The sequence below is a fragment of the Castanea sativa genome, chromosome 3, assembly GCF_040712315.1.
Source record: "Castanea sativa cultivar Marrone di Chiusa Pesio chromosome 3, ASM4071231v1".
NCBI classification, from domain to species: Eukaryota; Viridiplantae; Streptophyta; class Magnoliopsida; order Fagales; family Fagaceae; genus Castanea; species Castanea sativa.
The window spans coordinates 27,780,253-27,800,592 of record NC_134015.1 but is presented as its reverse complement, the minus strand read 5'-3'; positions in this window follow the sequence as shown (position 1 = coordinate 27,800,592).

Here is a 20,340-nt window from a genome sequence, read left to right as displayed (position 1 = left end):
TGCTACCACACGTTTTGCATGTTAATTTGATTAATTAATTAACTTGGCTAATTAATCAATTAATCCATCACAAGGGGTCAATACGTTTTTGGCCTATCAAGTAGAAAAAAGAGTTCTTTTTTTTTTTTGGTCCTTAGGGTGGGGACCCTGTAGAGGTTAGCAAGGATACTTTCTGTCCATTAGTTAGTGGTTGGGGTTGTCTTCGTCCTGAGGGTACGTGACTCCTTTTTATCCTTTGTCTATTTTTGAACTCGTCTATATGCATGTTCTAACTTAGCTTTCCTTCTCTTCACAGCTATAGCTCGTCCAAGATTAAACAACGCACTTTTAGACAGAGTTCTTCAAGCCCATTGCTTCCCAAATAGGAGTTTTCACTCTTTAACGACTCTTCATTGTCTTGCCCCCTAGGGTCTTGGTCCCAAACCAACTGAAAAGGCTTTATCATATGAGACTACTACTTGTCAAAGTAGGTTTTCTTTAACATGTTTTGTTTGATTCTATCATGTGATGTTTCTACCCTTGGAGATATGTATTTAAATGCCATGATAGATGAATGATTAGGTCTAGGATGATTGATGTCATGTTATGTGCCTTAGATGCATGCTAAAGTGTATGTGAGTTAGAATAATGTATTAAACCTACATTTGATGAGATTAAGACTTGGAACACAATGAGTGGAAGTTAACCCATAGGTCAAGTAGGGTTCAGTGCCTAACACCTTCCCATCCCTATACCTAAACTCCAGACACGTGTTATGGTAAAAGATCAATCCTTCCATGAAAGGCGCTATATTTATGATTCCTAGATCTAATCTAGGTGGCGAATCTATTTCTTCACCATGGTCCACCCTAGGCCAAGGTGTACTCACCCAACCACGAGGATGACATTACACATTGTGGGCACTTACGCCCACAACATACACGTCAAGCAACATGCATACATAGGGAGACATGCAACTCTGTAGTGTTGCGTGGGATTCGTATGTACAAATTCTGACCTTTGTTACTCAGATAACGAGCAATGACAGGTTCACTATCCAAGAACCTATTTTGCCAGTTGCAAGCAAAAGGCGAGTGACTCACCATCCTAGAGTCATTAAAAAAGAAAACAAACATGGTCAACGGCCTCAACCATCAAACAAGCAAATAAGGTGATATTATGAGCTAAAAAGATACGTGTTTGTGGTGTTTATTTGGGGCTTTTGCCTTAAACTTCTCTGGATGGATTTCGCCTCTGGGTAGTTTCTATCTCTATCTCAATCTCTTCTGATCTGGTGAGGCTATTGCCTCTGCGTGACTTCTATCTCTATTTTAATCTCTTCTATTCTAGGTGGCTCTTACCTCAATTCTAACGTTCATGTTCAATTCCAAGAAGGATATGTACTCAAGTTTTGTATTCTTCTTTTCTTGACTTGGTGCTAGCCGTTCGAGGATCGGAACACTCGAAGTGCCTTTTCCAGTTAAATTGACCAAAATGCCCCTAGTCAACCCTAGGTTGACCAAAAGTCAAATGAGGTCAAAGTCCTCCTAAAATGACATTTTTCATGCTTTTACATCAAACCCAAGCCACTCGGAGATTTTTGTCAAGTTTGACCCGATGTTGACTCTTAGAGGCACTAAAAACCCTAATTTTGATCCAACTGTCAGCACGTGTTAGGACTAGTGGCATTGTGAAGATTATCTAATTCCCTTTCCAACTACTATTGTTAAAATGGTTTATATATCCTAAAAACTATGCAAAGCGCGTCAACACGTTTCCCGAGGCCATAACTTTTGATTCAACTGTCTGTTTCCAATTTATTTAGTGTTTTGGAAACTAGACATCCAGAGCTTTCTAGGGACGCCAAGATCAGCTCAATACAAGTCTAAGAAGACCTTCAAACATGCATTCATAGCTGGACTAGAAAAAGCCAGAACTGTTGATGTCAGCAAGGGTGGCAGGCGACCCTTGTATGGCTGAAAGCCAAAGGGCCAGAATCAAGCTATAAATGCATTTGAAACCCTCATTTTGCAACCAAAAAAAAAATATCTTGGGTAGTTTTCTGGGCAGATCATTTCTCTCTTCTCTCTAACTTCTCTTCCAAACACCTTTGATTCTTCTATTTTCTCCACAATCACAGGCTAGTGTTCTTGCACCTAATCTTCCTCTCCTTGGTTCAATACCTTGGATTTAAGGTTTAGGGGTATGGATGTAGCCTTTTAGCTACTATCTACACCCTTTTATTTTCATAACTTTTTCTTATTGAATAATATGCTTTATCGCTTCTCCTAGCTTATTCTTGCTTTATTTTGCTTCCTTGCATGTTTTATGGTTTTTCTAGCATATTTCCTTGCTTTTTGCTATGATTTATTACTTTGATGTTGTTGGCCTAGCCTTCTTGGGTTAGGATATGTATAAATTACATGTTAGTGCTTAGATTTACATGCCTATGCTTTCTATGCCATGCTTATGCTTAGATCTACATGCCTATGCGTTCTTTGCCATGTTTATGCCTAGATCTACATGCCTATGTTTAGTTCTATGTCTCTTTGGGCCCCGTGTCATGCCTATGCTTAGATCTATGTGTATATGTGCTCCATGCCATATTTGTATGCTTAGATCTATATGTTGGTTGCTTATGCCATGTGCTTTTATAGTCCTTTTGTCCCTTGATATCTTCTCTTTCTTGTGTTTTGGCCTTTATTGGCGGGGTGTAGATCTAGATCTCGTGGTCTAGATCTATATCCATACACCTAGGCTTATATCAAAGGGTTTGGATTATTTCCCTATATGCATGTGTATATTTACTTGCTTCTATGCTTTATTTCTATGCTTGCCTCTCTAGATCTAGGCTTTGCCATGCTTTGTGCCCCCTATCGGCTTGTCCTTGTGTGGTTACATCCATCCCCCTTGTAGCCTATTGGGGTGTAACCACTTGTGAGATGCATCCCAGTGATGCCTGTTTGCTCGATGCATACCCTTTCTCTGCCCCATGCGATGTTGCTTGCCATGCTTGCTTTGTGCCACTAGTTTGGCTTTCTATGCATTCTTTTTGCACACTTGCCTACATGTTCATGCATGACTCTTTGCTTGTCTATGTCGTCCATGTTGGAAAAACAAATGGAAAACACAATTTTGTATCTCATACAAAACATGCAGCAAAATGTGACAGATCTACTTCATTCATGTGAGATAGCATGTAATATCTGAGTCCGAGCTTTGGAAACAAAGAATAAGAGAACGTACCTTGATGCAGTGAAATTCAAAACAAATGAAGATTAGACTTTGTTGGGAAGCCTTTCAATCTTCACTCCATTTCCACAATGTGCCTAAGATGTGTGGTCTCTCAATTAATTTTAAATGTGATCTTTCAAGAGAATGATCAAGTGTCTCCCTTAAGAAGAATTTTGATTCTTTCTCCTTTTTAATCACACATATATCTCTGCACGTAGAAAATTACATTTATTTAATAACTCTTATTAAATAAATAATTGATAATCTAATTGGGTTAGCCTTTTGAGCTAGTTCAATTGGGCTTTAGGGTGTGGTTTGGAGTGGACCAAAAGGGACAAATGAAGCTCTAACTCCAATGGGCTTTGGACTTATCTGTCAACTCTTGATAAGCCCAAAGTTACCATTAATTATATTTAATACCACTATATAAATATAATTGCACTCTAGGCCTTATTAATAAATTATATCACAAGACTTTATTAAACATTCAACCCCTTCATGAAAATATTTGTAGTAATACAAAGTCATAATGTGTAACTGTTACTTTAAAAATTACTATATCTTAATCCTAGAGTATCCAATTTAATCCTTTAAGTTATTCATATATATTTTATAAAATCTAATTTCATAAAATATAAACTTTAATAACTTTTTAATAAAGTGGTTAGGCCTAACACTCTGAATAACCAATCCCATTAAACTTATCTCAATTGAATATTTTATATCTCTATAAAGAGACTATGAATTCTATCTTGAGAATACGTGTTCCTTCAACATTACGTGTGATTGCCCAATATACTGAGGTTTTGACTGTTTGTCTAGATCTCACTCCTGATATATTAAAGCAACCTACATTTCATGATCATGTTCACTACTCCCTCAAGATTGAGAGTTTATGTAATCTAGAAGCGGTGAGATTTATTATTCGTTTGACAATTGTTGATAGAATAATAAATCTCACAGTGGTCAAGTTCAATATGTTTTATACACTTAAAACATATCAATATATCAACTAGAAGACTCCACTTCTATGATCAAGACAAATCGTCTTAATTGACATGCTATAGTCTTCGCAAATGAATTGTCCAATTTCATTACTAACTACAAACTAAGTTTTTTAATTTACAAAGAACTTTTGATTTATATCTTCTATGTCTAAATCACATACTATGCTTCTCAAGGGTTATATGACAATTTCCAAACATTCATGCTACCATTATTTTAGATAATAACAAAACAAGTTTATTATATAGAACATAATGTCATACATGGCATACAATAGGATTTAAGGACATTAATCCTAACACTCTCCCACTTGCCCTTAAAGACTATTGCGTACTAATCTAACTCTCATTCCTTCCAGATGTGACTCAAAAGTTTTCTGGGGGAAAGCTTTGGTAAAGGGTTTCTACCAGATTATTTGCATTATCAATCTTTGCTACTATTACATCCCCTTGAGTCACAATGTCTTGAATAATATGATATTTTCTTTATGTGCTTTCCTTTCTTATGATTCCTTGGATCTTTGGATTGTGCAACTATTCTACTATTGTCATAGAACAAAGTGATTGGAACTTCCTCGATTCTCATGACACCAAGATCAGAAAGGAATTTCTTAAGCCAAACAGATTCTTTTGTTGCTTCACAAGCAACAACATATTCAGCTTCCATGTTAGAGTCGGCAATACAAGATTGCTTAACACTCCTCCAACTTATGGTTCCACCTCCCAATATGACACAACCTGAAGTAGACTTTCAGAAATCAATATCTGACTGAAAATTAGAATATGTGTAAACAATAGGTATCAAATCCTCACATTGATAAATAAGCATATAGTCTCTTGTTCTCTTAGATACTTGAGAATATGCTTTACAGTCTCCCAATGTTTTGGTCCTAGATTTAATTGATATCAGCTGAATATGTCAACTGAATAACAAATATCTGGCCGAGTACATAGTATGGCATACATGAGACTTTCCACTGTAGAAGCATAAGGAACATGTCTCATTGTCTTTTCCTCTTCAAGAGTCTTAGGCCTTTGGTCATCAGACAGGGGAACTCCATGTCTAAAAGGAAGTAATCATTTCTAAGAGTTTTGCATGCTAAACCTTGCTAGAATCTTATCTATATATCCAGCTTGTGACAAGTCTAACATTCTATTCTTTTGATCTTACCAAAGCTTGATTTCTAGAAGAAAGTTAGCTTCGCCCAAGTCCTTTATATCAAATTGGCTTGACAACCAAATCTTTACTAATGACATTACCCCTACATCATTTCCAATGAGTAGAATATCATCAACATAAAGCACTAGGAACATTACTACTTTATCTTGATGTCTTTTGTACACATGTGGTTCATCTAGATTTTTTTCAAAACCAAATGATTTGATTGCTTGATCAAATCTAATATTCCATGATCTAGATGCTTGTTTAAGTCCATAAATAGATATTTTCAACTTGCATACCATATGCTCTTGGTTCTTTGCTATGAAACCTTCTGGTTGCATCATATAAATTTCTTCATCAAGATTTCCATTTAGAAATGTAATCTTGACATCCATTTGCCAAATCTCATAATCATAATAAGCAGCAATGGATAAGAGAATTCTGATAGATTTAAGCATGGCTACTAGCAAAAAAGTTTACTTATAGTCAATACCTTTTTTTTATGTATACCCTTTTGCCACTAGTCTTACCTTAAAGGTTTCAACATTTCCATCTATCCCTCTCTTTCTCTTGTAAACCCATTTGCAACCAACAAGTTTAATGCCATTAAGCGCCCTTATAAGATCCCAAACTTGATTGGAATACTTAGAATCCAATTCAGATTTCATAGCTTTGACCCAATGATGTGCATCTATATCTTTCATTGCCTCTTCATAAGTGTAAGGATCAGATTCAGCCTCTTCTAAGATAACTTCATAAGTTTCTCCCAAACCTATAAATCTTACAGGTGGCCTAATAATCCTCCCACTACGACAAGGCTCTTGTATACTAGTCATCTCATGAGTAATATCTTGTGGTGTATTCGATACAACCACATCATTCCTAGTTTTATCCATTGATTGTTCAATTTTAGGTTCATTAATTTCAGCTAAGACAACTTTACTCTTAGGAGTATAATTATTCATATAGTCTTTTTTCAAAAATATGGTATTTGTACTAACAAACACTTTGTTGTCATTACAACTATAGAACAAATAACCCCTAGTTTCTTTTGGATAACCCATAAGCAAACATACTTTTGATTTTGGTTCCAATTTATCAGATTTCCCTTTTAGCACATGTGTTGGACAACTCCAAAAGTGAAGGTATCTCATACTAGGCTTGCGCCCACTCCACAATTCCATGGGTGTTTTGGGAATAGATTTTAATGGAACTAAATTAAAAAGATGCATTGTTGTACCTAAGGCATACCCCCAAAAAGAAATTGGTAGAGTTAAATAACTTAACATGGATCTAACCATATAGTCTTTTTCCAAAAATATGGCATTTGTACTAACAAACACTTTGTTATCATTACAACTATAGAACAAATAACCCCTAGTTTCTTTTGGATAACCCATAAGCAAACATACTTCTGATTTTGGTTCCAATTTATCAGGCTTCCCTTTTAGCACATGTGCTGGACAACTCCAAAAGTGAAGGTATCTCATACTAGGCTTGTGCACACTCCACAATTTCATGGGTGTTTTGGGAACAGATTTTGATGGAACTAAATTAAAAAGATGCATTGTTATACCTGAGGCATACCCCAAAAAGAAATTGGTGGAGTTAACTAACTTAACATGGATTTTAAAAGAGTCATATTCTTTCTTTCTACTACACTATTTTATTGTGGTGTTCCAGGTGCAGTCAATTGGGATATAATCTCATTTTTAGTCAAGTAATCCTTGAAATCTCCAAGAAGGTATTCGCCACCACGATCAAATCAAATGGCCTTTATGCATTTACCTAATTGATTCTCAACTTCAACCCTAAACTCTTTGAACTTTTCAAAAGTTTCAGACTTCCATTTCATTAGGTACACATGACCCAAATTTAAAGCAATCATTAGTGAAAGTAATGATATACTCATAGCCACCTCTTGCTTGGATAGACATTGGACCACATACATCTGAATATACTAGCTCTAGCAAATCTTTAGCTCTATATCCTTTTGCATTAAAAGGTCTTTTCATCATTTTGCCTTCCAAGCAGGATTCAAAAACTGAAAATTCATTAAAATCTAATGGTTCTAAAAGCCCATCTTTCACCACTCTTTGGATCCTATTTAAATTAATATGACTCAAACTCAAATGCCAAAGATATGCATCACTAGTAGAAGGAAATTTTATCTTTAATGATTTTACATGTGAATTATTATATAATTCAGAATTGTATAATTCATGCTTATCAGGAGTTATAATATAAAGACCATCAACAATATTGCCAGAACAGATAAACACTTTATCCTTCTTTATTACAACATTGTCTTTCAAGATAACACAATATCCATGTTTACCTAAATAAGTTGCAGAAATTGAATTCCTACGAAGACTAGGTACATATAAGCAGTCTTCCAATATTAAAACCCTAGAATCAAAGCATAAATTAAGTACTCCAATAGCTATAACTAGAATTTTGCTCCTATCAGCCAAATTAAGAAACAATTCCTCTTCATTCAACTTTCTAGTCTCTTGGAACCCCTATAAAGTATTGCAGATATGATTAGTACAACCTGAATCCACACACCAAGAATCTGTGGGATTATGTACTAAACAAATCTCAAGAAGGAATGATCTCATCACACATTTATACTTGCCAGCTATGAATTTTGGATAGTTCCTCTTCCAATGACCTTTCTCAACAATGGAAACATTTTCCTTTGGTGTAGTCGATTTTCTTTTTCTTTCCCTTATTGTTAACACCTAAGGCAAGCTATTTACCATCTTGCTTGGTAAAGTACTTGTTCTTCTTACTACCCTTGCCTTTCGACTTAGGCTTAGAAGAGGAAGTTTCAGCCATATTAGCATCAACACTGGTTGTACCAAGGATGCCTTCCACTGCCAATAATTCATTCATTAATTCAAACAAGGTATAAATATTTTTGTTCATATTGTAATTAAGTTTGAATTCTTTGAATGATTCTAGCAAGGATTGGAGAATCATATCCGCTTAGGATTCTCCATCAATATCGGCACCTAAAACCTCCAGTGTATTAAGATAAGAGATCATTTTAAGATAATGCTCTCTTATTGAAGTTATCATTTTAAGACAATGCTCTCTTATTGAAGTTCCTTGAGCCATTTTGGTATTTAGGATAAGCCTCATGGTATCTTGCCTAGCTGAACGACCTTGCTCACCAAAAATCTCCTTCAAACTTAACATAATGTCTGAAGCTAGTTCCACATCCTGCATTTTATGTTGTAGAACATTTAAAATAGATGTTAGGATATAACACTTAGCCATCTCATTAGATTTCTGCCAACACTCATATCGCTGTTTTTCCTTGGAAGGAGCATCTAATGAAGGAAAGTTTGGACATGGTTGATTAAGCACAAATTTTTGCACTTCAGCAATGAGTACAATCTCTAGGTTTCTTTTTCAGTAAACATAGTTGGATTCAGTTAATTTGTTTTGATTAAGAATAGTAACAAGTGGGCTAAAAGATGTCATGATTAAATCTGAAAACAATAAACATGAATATAATAAGTAAACTGGACATTATCAATTTAGCATATAAACATATAGTATGGAACCTTAATAAAACTATAATATAAAATATGCAACGACAACCCAATCCCATGTTTAAAATTCTTCGGTACCAAGTAAATTATAAACACTATGATTGATTGAGAACTATTCATATTATTAGTGTTGTCATGGTAACTCTTATCAAACACTAATAACATGTCGTTTTCCCTTTTAGCCTTTAAGTAATGATGACATAGCTCCATAGAGAGATTAACATTAAACTCAGTCTAGAATACACCATTGCCTGAAATCTATGTGAGTCATCAAGTAACTCTATAGTAGCGTGGTTATTCTTAATGTAAAAACACATATCATCCATCACTAAGAGGTTTAATATGTAGTACCATGAATTAAACACCCTCCATTGGGAGCAAGGCATATACGCCAAGGCAAGGTGCTTAATCACACTACTATAAACCGGCAATGGAGGCTGTGAGGTTCAACCTTTGAATCTCTCTCCCACTAGAAATTTTAAAAGAAAGGTTTTTATTAGGAAAATATGTGTAGTCATATCACACATGGCTTTGCACTTTATCAATGTATCAACACTTAGTGAAAATTCAAAAACAGTGCATTCATGAATTTTCTACCCTATTCAATTGATTCTCGATTGGTATTCGATCAGTAGAAAAAGAGCATTCGATTGATCTAAAACAATTCTCGATTGATCGAAAATATGAAAAATAGTTTCTATCCAATTCGATTAGTACTCGATTGGTATTCGATCAGTCGAAAAAATTCGATTGGTACTTGATTGCTATTTGATCAGTCGAAAATCGTGAAACCAACTTTTCAGCATTTTTCTTTTAATTGTTTTTTGACGCTTCTTATGAACAAAACACAATCTTAATGATAAAAAAGAGTGAGATTGAGATTAAAACTAAATTTCATTGATGCTATAGTGTTAAAATTCTATTTGACGTGATTAAAATCAAACTTAAACAACATCATAACATCAATATCAATTTTATTAAACAATAGTTTTAAAACTAAAATATGCAGAAAAATTACTGCAGAATTTTCAAAACTATGAAAATAGTTTTCTTTGATTCTAAAACTCACTCAACACGTTATACAAACATGAGATTGAAGACCGCTCTAATACCAATTGTTGGAAAAACACATGGAAAACACAGTTTTGTATCTCATACAAAACATGCAGTGGAATATGACGAATCTACGTCATTCATGTAAGATAGCATGTAATATTTAAGTCTTAGTTTTGGAAACAAAGAGTGAGAGAGCGTACCTTGATGCAGCGAAATTCAAAACAAATGAAGATTGGACTTTGTTAGGAAGCCTTTCAATCTTCACTCCAATTCCACAACGTGCCCAAGATGTGTGGTCTCTCAATTAGTTTTAAATGTGATCTTTCTAGAGAATAATCAAGTGTCTCCCTTGAGAAGAATTCTTATTCTTTCTCCTTCTTAATCACACATATATCTTTGCACTTAGGCAGTAACATTTATTTAATAACTCTTATTAAATAAATAATTGATTATCTAATTGGGTTAGCCTTTTGGGCCAGCCCAATTGGGCTTTAGTGTGTGGCTTTAAGTGAGACCAAAATAAACAAATAAAGCTCTAGCTCCAATGGGCTTTAGACTTATCTATCAACTCTTGACAAGCCCAAAGTTACCATTAATTGTATTTAATAGCACTATATAAATATAATTGCAGTTTAGGCCTTATTAATAAATTATATCACAAGACTTTATTAAACATTCAACCCCTTCATGAAAATATTTGTAGTAATACAAAGTCATAATGTATAACTGTTACTTTGAAAATTACTACATCTTAATCCTTAAGTACCTGGTTTAATCCTTTAAGTTATTCATATATATTTTATAATTTCATAAAAATATAAACTTTAGTAACTCTTTACTAAAGTGGTTAGGTCTAACACTCTGAATAATCAATCTCATCAATCTTATCTCAAGAGAATATTTTATATCTCTATAAAGAGACTATGAATTTCATCTTGAGAATATGTGTTCTTTCAACATTACGTGTGGTTGCCCAACATACTAAGGTTTTGATCATTTGTCTAGATCTCACTCCTGATATATTAAAGCAGCCTACATTTTATGATCAGGTTCATATTCCCTCAAGATTGAGAGTTTATGTAATTGAGAAGCCGGGAAATTTATTATTCATTTAACAGTTGTTGATAAAATAATAAATCTCATAACGATCTAGTTCAATATGTTTTATACACTTAAAACATGTCAACATATCAACTAGAAGTCTCCACTTCCATGATCAAGACAAATAATCTTAATTGACATGTTATAGTCTTTGCAAATGAAATGCACAATTTGATCACTAACTACGAACTAAGATTTTAAGTTTACAAAGAACTTGTGATTTATATCTTCTGTGATTAAATCATATACTATGCATCTTAAGGGTTATATGATAATGTTCAAACATTCATGCTACCATTATTTTAGATAATAATAAAACAAGTTTATTACATAGAAGATAATGTCATACATGGCATACAATAGGATTTTAGGGCATTAATCCTAATAGCCCATACTCCAATCTAATGGAGCTATGGATATTCGTAGATACCCCCTTTACTTTTCCTACTCCTTGCTTAAGCTGTGTTCCCTAGGTATGGCAATGTCTGTTTTATATTTCCTGTACCTTATTGGGACATACCCTCGGAACGTTGACAATGTCTTATTTACTTTCTCGCTCTATGTGGTTGCATTGTGCATGATGTATGTATATCTATATCTGTTTTTATATGGGTTATTGTGGACTTTGTATGATGGACACTCATGACTACGTGAATGACCCTCTCTAGTCATGAGAGCTCTTGAACTTGTAGTGTGGGTATGTGATCAAGGCGATTATCGTAAGTGCAAATTCATGCTATATTGTGTGTACGATCATCATGATGTGATTGTCCCGATCCATGTCACCCAGTGACACTAGTTTCCCCGTGTATGTGACACACATTAACATGCTTGATACTTTAAAAGGCTTCGGCTCGTCCCAGTATGAGCATGTCGATACGTGCTGTATACACAAACACGAAACTCTGTTGATCTGCCATAGCACACCAAATGCGAAACTTTGCCGGATTTTCGCCGTGAAAATAAGGCACCCTGTTGCCATATTCTCATAGTGAAAACTTGGTGAGAATAGCTTTTTGTGTGCTATGATGCACTTGCAGAGAAGCATTGCCAGATTTCTGCCACGAAATTAAGGCGAAATGCTGCTGGATTTTTGCCTCAGAAATTTGGAATTGATTCCAAACGCACTGAGAAAACATCGACTGGGACCATAACCATTCCAAAATCAAGCCTCAAAACCCAATACATTTAAAGCCCCGTAAGCTAATGCCAATAGCTTATTTTCAATTCCCAATGTCTAAAAATTATAATTTTACCAAAATAAAGAACTATCCTTAGACAGGTGCTATGGGGTGCCTAACACCTTCCCCACACGTAACTAGACTTCTGAACTCAAGAATCAAGATTTTTTACCCATCCATATTAGATTAGGAAAAATGACCTATATTATGTGCACGATCAGCGTGGTGTGATTGTCCCGATCCATGTCACCCAGTGACACTGGTTTCCTCATGTATGCGACATGCATCAACACTCTTGATACTTTGAAAGGCTCTAGCTCATCTTAGTACGAGTATGTCGATATGCGCGGTATACATATACGCAAAACCCTGTTGATGTGCCATAGCGCACCAAACGCGAAACTCTGCTGGACTTTTGCAGTGAAAATTAGGCACCCTGTTGCCATATTCTTACAGCAAAAGTTTGGTGAGAATAGCATTTTGTGTGCTATGATGCACCTGCGGTGAAGCGCTAAGAGATTTCCACCATGAAAATAAGGTGAACTACTATCGGATTTTTGTTGTGAAAATTTGGCATTGATTGCAAACGCATTGAGAAAACATCGATTGGGACCATACCTATTCCAAAATCAAACCTCAAAGCCCAACATGTTTAAAGCCCCATAAGCTAATGCCAATAGCATGTTTTCAATTGCCAATGTCTAAAAGTTATGGTTTTACCAAAACAAAAGACTGTCCTTGGACAGACACTGTGGGGTGCCTAACAGCTTCCCTAGACGTAACCAAACTTCTGAACTTAAGAATTAATATTTTTTACCCATCCATATTAGATTAGGAAAAATGACATTTTTCTTAGCCTAGGATCGGTAATAAAATCAAATAGAGTTGGGTGACCAATTACACCTTAGAAAAACCCAATGAATAAAGGCGACTTTAGTTACCCTTGGTAATTTCCTTTAAATAGAATCATATTTCAAGCACACACCTAAGGTATGACACACCTCCATAACATTTCTCACATTGAGAGAAATGCACGCGTGCGTTGCAGTGATGGGTGGTCGAGCAGCTGCGAGGCGTCGACATATGTGTACACATACTTAAAGGCATGCGTACATGTGTGCGCATTCTTAGGGTTTTTCCTGCACATTTCTTTATCAAAACATCCTTCTAAGTTAAAGTTTCACAAGATTGGGCTCTAAATCAATCCTAGGCCTCTGAGTGATGTCATCATTGGGAACACAATAGCTTGAGTCATAATGGGTACAATTTGAGATATCTGCAATGAGTATTCTATGATGGACAATCCATTGTACTTAACCTTATATACCAGCTTACGTATTCTCCACTTAACTATCTCTATATAGAAAGAATTTGGACACCACGCCCAAGGATCTTCTTATATATTTGTATCGTCTAAACATGAGAAGTTAAACACAAAGATCTCGGAGCATTAACTTCGTATGCTCCCTGTAAGGAAAGAGCCAACATTCACATGAAACATGGTTAGCTATACATCACTATATACACACCAAGTCTTCTCTTTTCTAAGGTACATAAAATTTCCTAGCTCTCATACTTTTAGAGTTATTGGAGATCATTAAGTTACTGTATTAAACTTTGGAGGGTCTTTAGCTAGCACCTTACCAGTGCTCTCTATTGGTTCTTCACCTTTCATTCTTTAGGAACCCCCATGTTACTATACGCCTGGACGATCGACTTATAGAAAATTTTGTGCATCATCACCATCTTTCTTCTCAAAAAGTAAGATTTATATGATAGTTTGTCATTGTATTTTTCCAAGACCATAAGCTTCATTAATATTAAACATGTTCTTAATAAAGTGTCACATTTGTGAAACTTCAATATAAAGTATAAGAGCACAATTGTGGACACAGGGGGGGTTTTGGAGTCGTAGCCTAGTTTTTGCAATGGTCTAGGAACCATATATAATATCCTCTCAAGGAAGAACCTTTTGATCTTACTACCAGAGATATGGGTTCGAAATTTAGATACGCTCTTGGGAAGGTATTAGGCACCCAAGATCACCCAACCCTAAGGTTGACCTCCCATCATTGTGTCTTACGTCTTAAACTTGATAAAATTACATTCATTACTTGTATCTTAAACTCACACACACACTAGCATACATCTAAACATACAATCATAGCATATCAAACAAAGTAGCAACCAATAATGGTAGCAAGCAACATCACATTATTAATTAAGATCATGGTATCTATTTTGTATATTCGTCAAGAAAAGATTAAATCAACCGAATGCATGTTCATATGAATGCATGACTTACCTTACTTACCTTGCAGCACCTTAGCACCTATGGCATCATGAATGGGCATGTGAATGCATGTTCATGGCATTAAAGCAAGAAACAAGTATAAAACCCTAATCTAGGCATGTTAAAGGCAAACAAGCATGTGAACAAAGCAAACAGAAACTTATGTAACATAAAACATATAGAAAGAAGCTAAACAAAACAAACATGTGAAAACAGAAGCAACAAATAAATAAAATTAGGGTTTCTGGGTTGCAACTTGCGCACGCAAGAACAAGCCTGTGTGCGCTTAATTAAGCTTACGTGCACTAGCAAGATTATGTGTACACAGACTCTTACCCAAAATACCTAAAACACAAAAAAGAGCAAACCTAACAACCTAACATGCATAAAATATGAAGAGAACTAAAAAACTAACCTAAGCAAACATACATAAACATAAGTAATGTAAAGAACCAGACTAAAATAGTATAGAAAGACTAAAAAAGAAAAAGAAAGGTTGAAGTTTGATACCTTAAAAAGGAGTTCCCAAACTTTGATTTTGACCATTCTCCTTAGTTAAATCTATCATAAGTCATTAAACAAGCGATTAGCAACATTAAACTAAAAGGATTGGGGTCTGAAAATGTCTCAATCAAATAAAATTGAGCTGAGGATGTTTTGTGAAAAAAATCCTTTTTGAATCACTATTTTCTAGTGAATCTTAGGTTTTTCTCATGGGATTTTTGTGTGTTTTGAAAATGTACCATGTAAGGCTTTATATCGTGAAAAAAAATGGGGTTTGGAACAGCTCACAGACGATATGGAATTCATTTCAAACCTCAACCATTATTGTAGAAAACTTGCATTTTTTATGTTTCTAAAACCCTAGCTACGTACACAGGAGAATGCCTATGTACACATGCTTTGGCCCACGTACACAGGCTGAGAGCCACTTTGGTCTTTTATTTCCAAAAAAGAGATATTTGCTCATTTAAAATGTTATATTTTCCATTTTAAAACTTCTCAAATTAATTTGATATCTAATTGGGCTCTAAACTAGCCTTAGGCCTTAGAGTTTGAACATCATTGGGGAACAGTGGCTCGAGTTATAAGGGGTACAAAATACGGTGTCTACAACAGTGGTGGAGCTAAATTTTTTAGCTTTTAGCATCTCAAAAACTCACTTGATCTATTTTAACACACCGTTTTGTAACACAACCAACATCAAATGGTTCTACTTTTTTACCACTTCGATTAAAATAATATAAAGACTAATTAAAATAATAATAAAAATCACCACAAACCAGCCACAACCACCACAGCCCACGGCAAAAAAAAAAGCACAACCCATCACCACCAGCCACAACTCACTGCCACAGCCAAACCTAGGAAACCCATAGCCAAAATCCATGAAATCCACCATCATAGCCAAAATCAACCACCACCACCACCATTAACCATACGATAGTCACATTGCCACTAACCAACGATCCAAACCATCCAAAACCAACACAACCCAACTGCAACTCCGCCAAAACCCAGCCACATAAAAAACCACCACACAAATTTAGCCACACCTAAGACCCACCTCAAAATCTAGCAACCTACGACCACGATCCACCGAGAGAGGCACGATGGTGACGATCCATTGAGAAGCACAAGGGAGAGAGAGAGAGAGAGAGAGAGAGAGAGAGAGAGAGCAAAGAACAAATAAGGGAGATAGGAGCAGAGAATGAAAAAAGGGGTTGAGTCTGAGAAGTGAACAAAGAAAGAGAGAGAGAAAAACGTTTGGGTATTAAAAAAGAAGGTTTTATTTTTGGTAAACAACTATAGTAATTGCTATAAGTAACAATTTATTGTAGCAATGAGCCAAAAAAATTTAGCTATGGTACCATTGATGTAGGAGTTTTTCATATATTTATTTTATTTTTATATATATTTGAGGTGCTAAAATAGCTTTTTAGCAATTTTGGCACCATCAATGTGAATGCTCTAAACTATTAAACAATCAGTTTATTTATATTTTTTTTTAATTTTGATAATGTCAAGTAAAATTATTTACTTAACAAACAATACAAAGAACGAAAATTAAAATGTGTATAAAGATAGAACTTTAAATGAGAATAGCCATTAAAAAGAAGAAGGAAATATTAATTGCTAAATATATAAGATTTTTCAAGCATCGCATGAGTTTGTAGTTAGGTAAAATTCTTCATGTTGCTAAGTAGTAGTTGATTTAAAACTCTTTAGTTTACTGAGTAGTAGTCAGTTTAAAACTTGCATTTTGACATAATTAAAAAAATTAGAAAAAATTCATGTGTAAAATTGTGAGATTACCAAAGCTTATGTGGCAAAATATTAGAAGATAAACTAATATTCAAACGAGCAGTTGGTTTAAAATTTTCAATTTGCTAAGTAATAGTATTTTGAAAATGCTTATTTTGACATAACAAATACATTAATAAGAAATGATGTGTAAAATTGTGGGACTAACAAAACTTATGCGTCAAAATATTATAAAATCAACTAATAGTCAAACGTCTTTGTAAAGAATTCAAATATTAATTTATGTCCTATAAAAAAACCATTTATGAGATGGTTGAAAGCCTCCAATCACATTACTTGTCATAAAATTTTATGTAGTAAAACATAGTTTTAAAAATTGGACTGGATTAACTGTTTCAATTTATACCAATCCGATCCGGTAAAAAATTCCCTAAAACTAGCCAAAACTAGTCAAGGATGGATGAAAATGGGGAACCATGTGCTTTTCCAGCTATTTAAAGGTATCGGTTTTTAAAACCATTCGTAAAACTTTGGCAAAATTTGCTAAATAGAATCAATTTAGAAAATTTTTTGGTGAATAGCATGAAACTAAAGTTAAGTAGTTATGTAAACTATTTTTGGAATTCGAGTTTGTTAAAATCAAGTTCTAACCCAAAATCGAGTTTAGTAAACTTAAGGTCCAACTAGTCTAAATCTAACGTGGAATTATAATTTATAAAAATAAAATAAAATAAAAAAACCACGTGGAACTCAAGTTTAGTAAACTCAAGTTCCAACTCGATAAAAATAAGGCATAAAAATAACAAGTTTGAGAAGCCAACTACTTTGTGGGAAATGGGAGTGCATTTCATTTGGCTTGAGATATGGAAGAATCTGATGTCATACATATTATCTTTTTCTATTGAGATTGAGCCACGTAGAGGACAAATATGATACCCCTCTAGTAGGATTTGATGGCAGAATGATAATTCCAAATGGGAAAATTTCACTTCCAGTGAACACATAGGGGAAGGAGGTGATGGTCAATTTCATTGTGGTCAGTTCATTTTTCCCGTATACGGAAATACTTGGCAGGCCTTGAATCCCTGCCATGGGAGCAGTCCCGTCTACTTTGCACGTTAAAGTGAAATTTCATACTGACCATGGTGTCGCTGTGGTAAGGGGAGACCAGTAGGTAGCAAGGCAGTGTTTAGCGGCGGCTAAGAACTGAGAGATCAAGTAGAAAGAGCCTGCCTAACAAGATCACTTGTAGTAATTACAGGAGCCCCATGAGGGCAAGGGAGCTGATAGTGCTAAGGAGTTGGTTAAAGTAAGTATACTACCTTATGAGGGTAGGAGTATCTATATAAGAACTAATATGAAGCATGAAGATAGGGTGAATATATTGTTGTTATTAGTGCAAAATCTCAATGTGTTTGCATGGAGTCCCTACAATGAGCCCGGTGTGGATCCCGAATTCATTACCCACAAACTTAATGTGGATCCTACATTCCCCTTGAAGAAGCAGAAGCCATAAAGATCAGCCAAGAAACATGTGGAAGCGGTGAAGCAAGAGTTTGAAAGGTTGAAACTGGCTGGGGCAATTAAAGAAGTCTACTTCCCAGAGTGGTTCTCCAATATCTTGGTGGTGAAGAAAAAGAATGGCAAGAAATGAGGGTATTAGGACATATGACCTTAATCGAGAATGTCCAAAATACCCTATTAGGACATATGTGATTCATGTTAAGAACATATGTTAACATTTTATGTATTGGCTAATCCTTTGACAAAACGCACTTTACTTGTAATTGGGTAGATTTAGGATGTGTTTAATGCTTCAAGAAACGAGGTTTTGAGTTCAAGTGTTAAAGTCATGCAAATCTGTCCAAGAATTAAGTGAAAAAGTAATGTTCATTAAAGCTCGACAGCTAGTATCTATCGAGGTTTAAAAGATATGTTTCAGCTCGAGGCTTAGCAGCTGCTCGACAACTAGGGTATCTGTTAAGATTAATAAAGTTCAGTTTTTTAGAGCAGATTTTCATCCAATCCGTGAATGTATGTTTAGGCTTTCTTTCTCACAACCTTAAACATATATAAGGATTATTTTAAGGGTCGTCACAAGTGGCACAGTTGCACAAAAGCACAATTTAACAAGTGTGAAGAAAAGTGTGACCTAAAACCTAGTTGCCCTAGTTCATCTTGAAGAAGTTGCTATGTTTTTACACCATAAGGTTTTGTGACTGAGCAACTTCATGATCTTCATCGTGTGATGAATAGAAGAACTTACAGCCAACATCCTTCTCAAGTTGGTGATCAAGTCGCATACTGGGATTCACGCATCAGATTGGTTAGTCACGTGCTGGGAGCCATGCAATACAAGGAGAGATTGTTACTACAGTACAAGTCCAATTGGGTATTGGGGTAAGGGTTCAACTGTAGGTTGATATAAGTTACTAGGATTCCTTTACTTGTAATCGCTTGTTTTGATAATAATGGATTCTCGGAGTGGTGACCTTAAAATCACCTGATGGAGTTTTTGCCTTGAAGCTTTTTGCTATTCATAAACATCACTATGTCAATTTATTTTCTACTGCATATTTATTTAGTTGGTGATTTGTTTGTGCTACCACGTACATTTCAGGTTAAATTGATTAATTAATTAAACTTTGCTAATTAATCAATTAATCCATCACAAGGGGTTAATACGTTTTTGGCCAATCAAGTGGTATCAAAGCAAGTACACTCTGATTAGGATTTAATCTTTGTTGTGTGATCCATTGACCCCTGTTTGTCATGGATAGAGGACAGTCACTCATTGTACCTCCTTTATTTTATGGTACTAACTATGCATACTAGAAAGTACATATGAGAGCTTTCTTGCAATTATTAGATGAAAAAGTGTGGCAAGCTGTGGAGATAGGCTGGACCAAGCCGAAAGAAGCGCTGGCCGACTGGGATGATGCAAAAATAGAGGCGGCAAACTTCAACAGCTAGGCATTGAATGTTTTATTCAGTGCGATCACAAATAAGGAGTTCAAGAAGATATCCTCTACTGAAACTGCAAAGGAGGCGTGGACCATTCTTCAAAAAACCTATGAAGGAACCAAGGCTGTCAAGGATTCAAAGTTTTAGAGACTCACTACTAGCTTCAAAGAAATCAAGATGGAGGAGGATGAGTCATTTGATGAGTTCTATGTCAGGCTCAAGGACATAGTGAACTCAACATTTAATCTTGGGGAAACCATTCCCAAACCCAAGATTGTGAGAAAGGTGCTCAGATCTCTGCCCGAGAGATTTCATGCCAAAATTAGTGCTATAGAGGAATTAAAGGATATTAACAAGATTCCTTTGACAACACTAGTTGGTAATCTGCAGACTTATAAGTTAGGTTTGACAAGGATTGGTAAGTTGGGTAAGGGCAAGAGCATGGCATTAAAGGCTAAAAGCAGTGACACGGATAAGTCTACAGATGATGAAGATTCTAAAATGAAGTCCTACATCACCTGGTAGTTCAAGAAGTTCA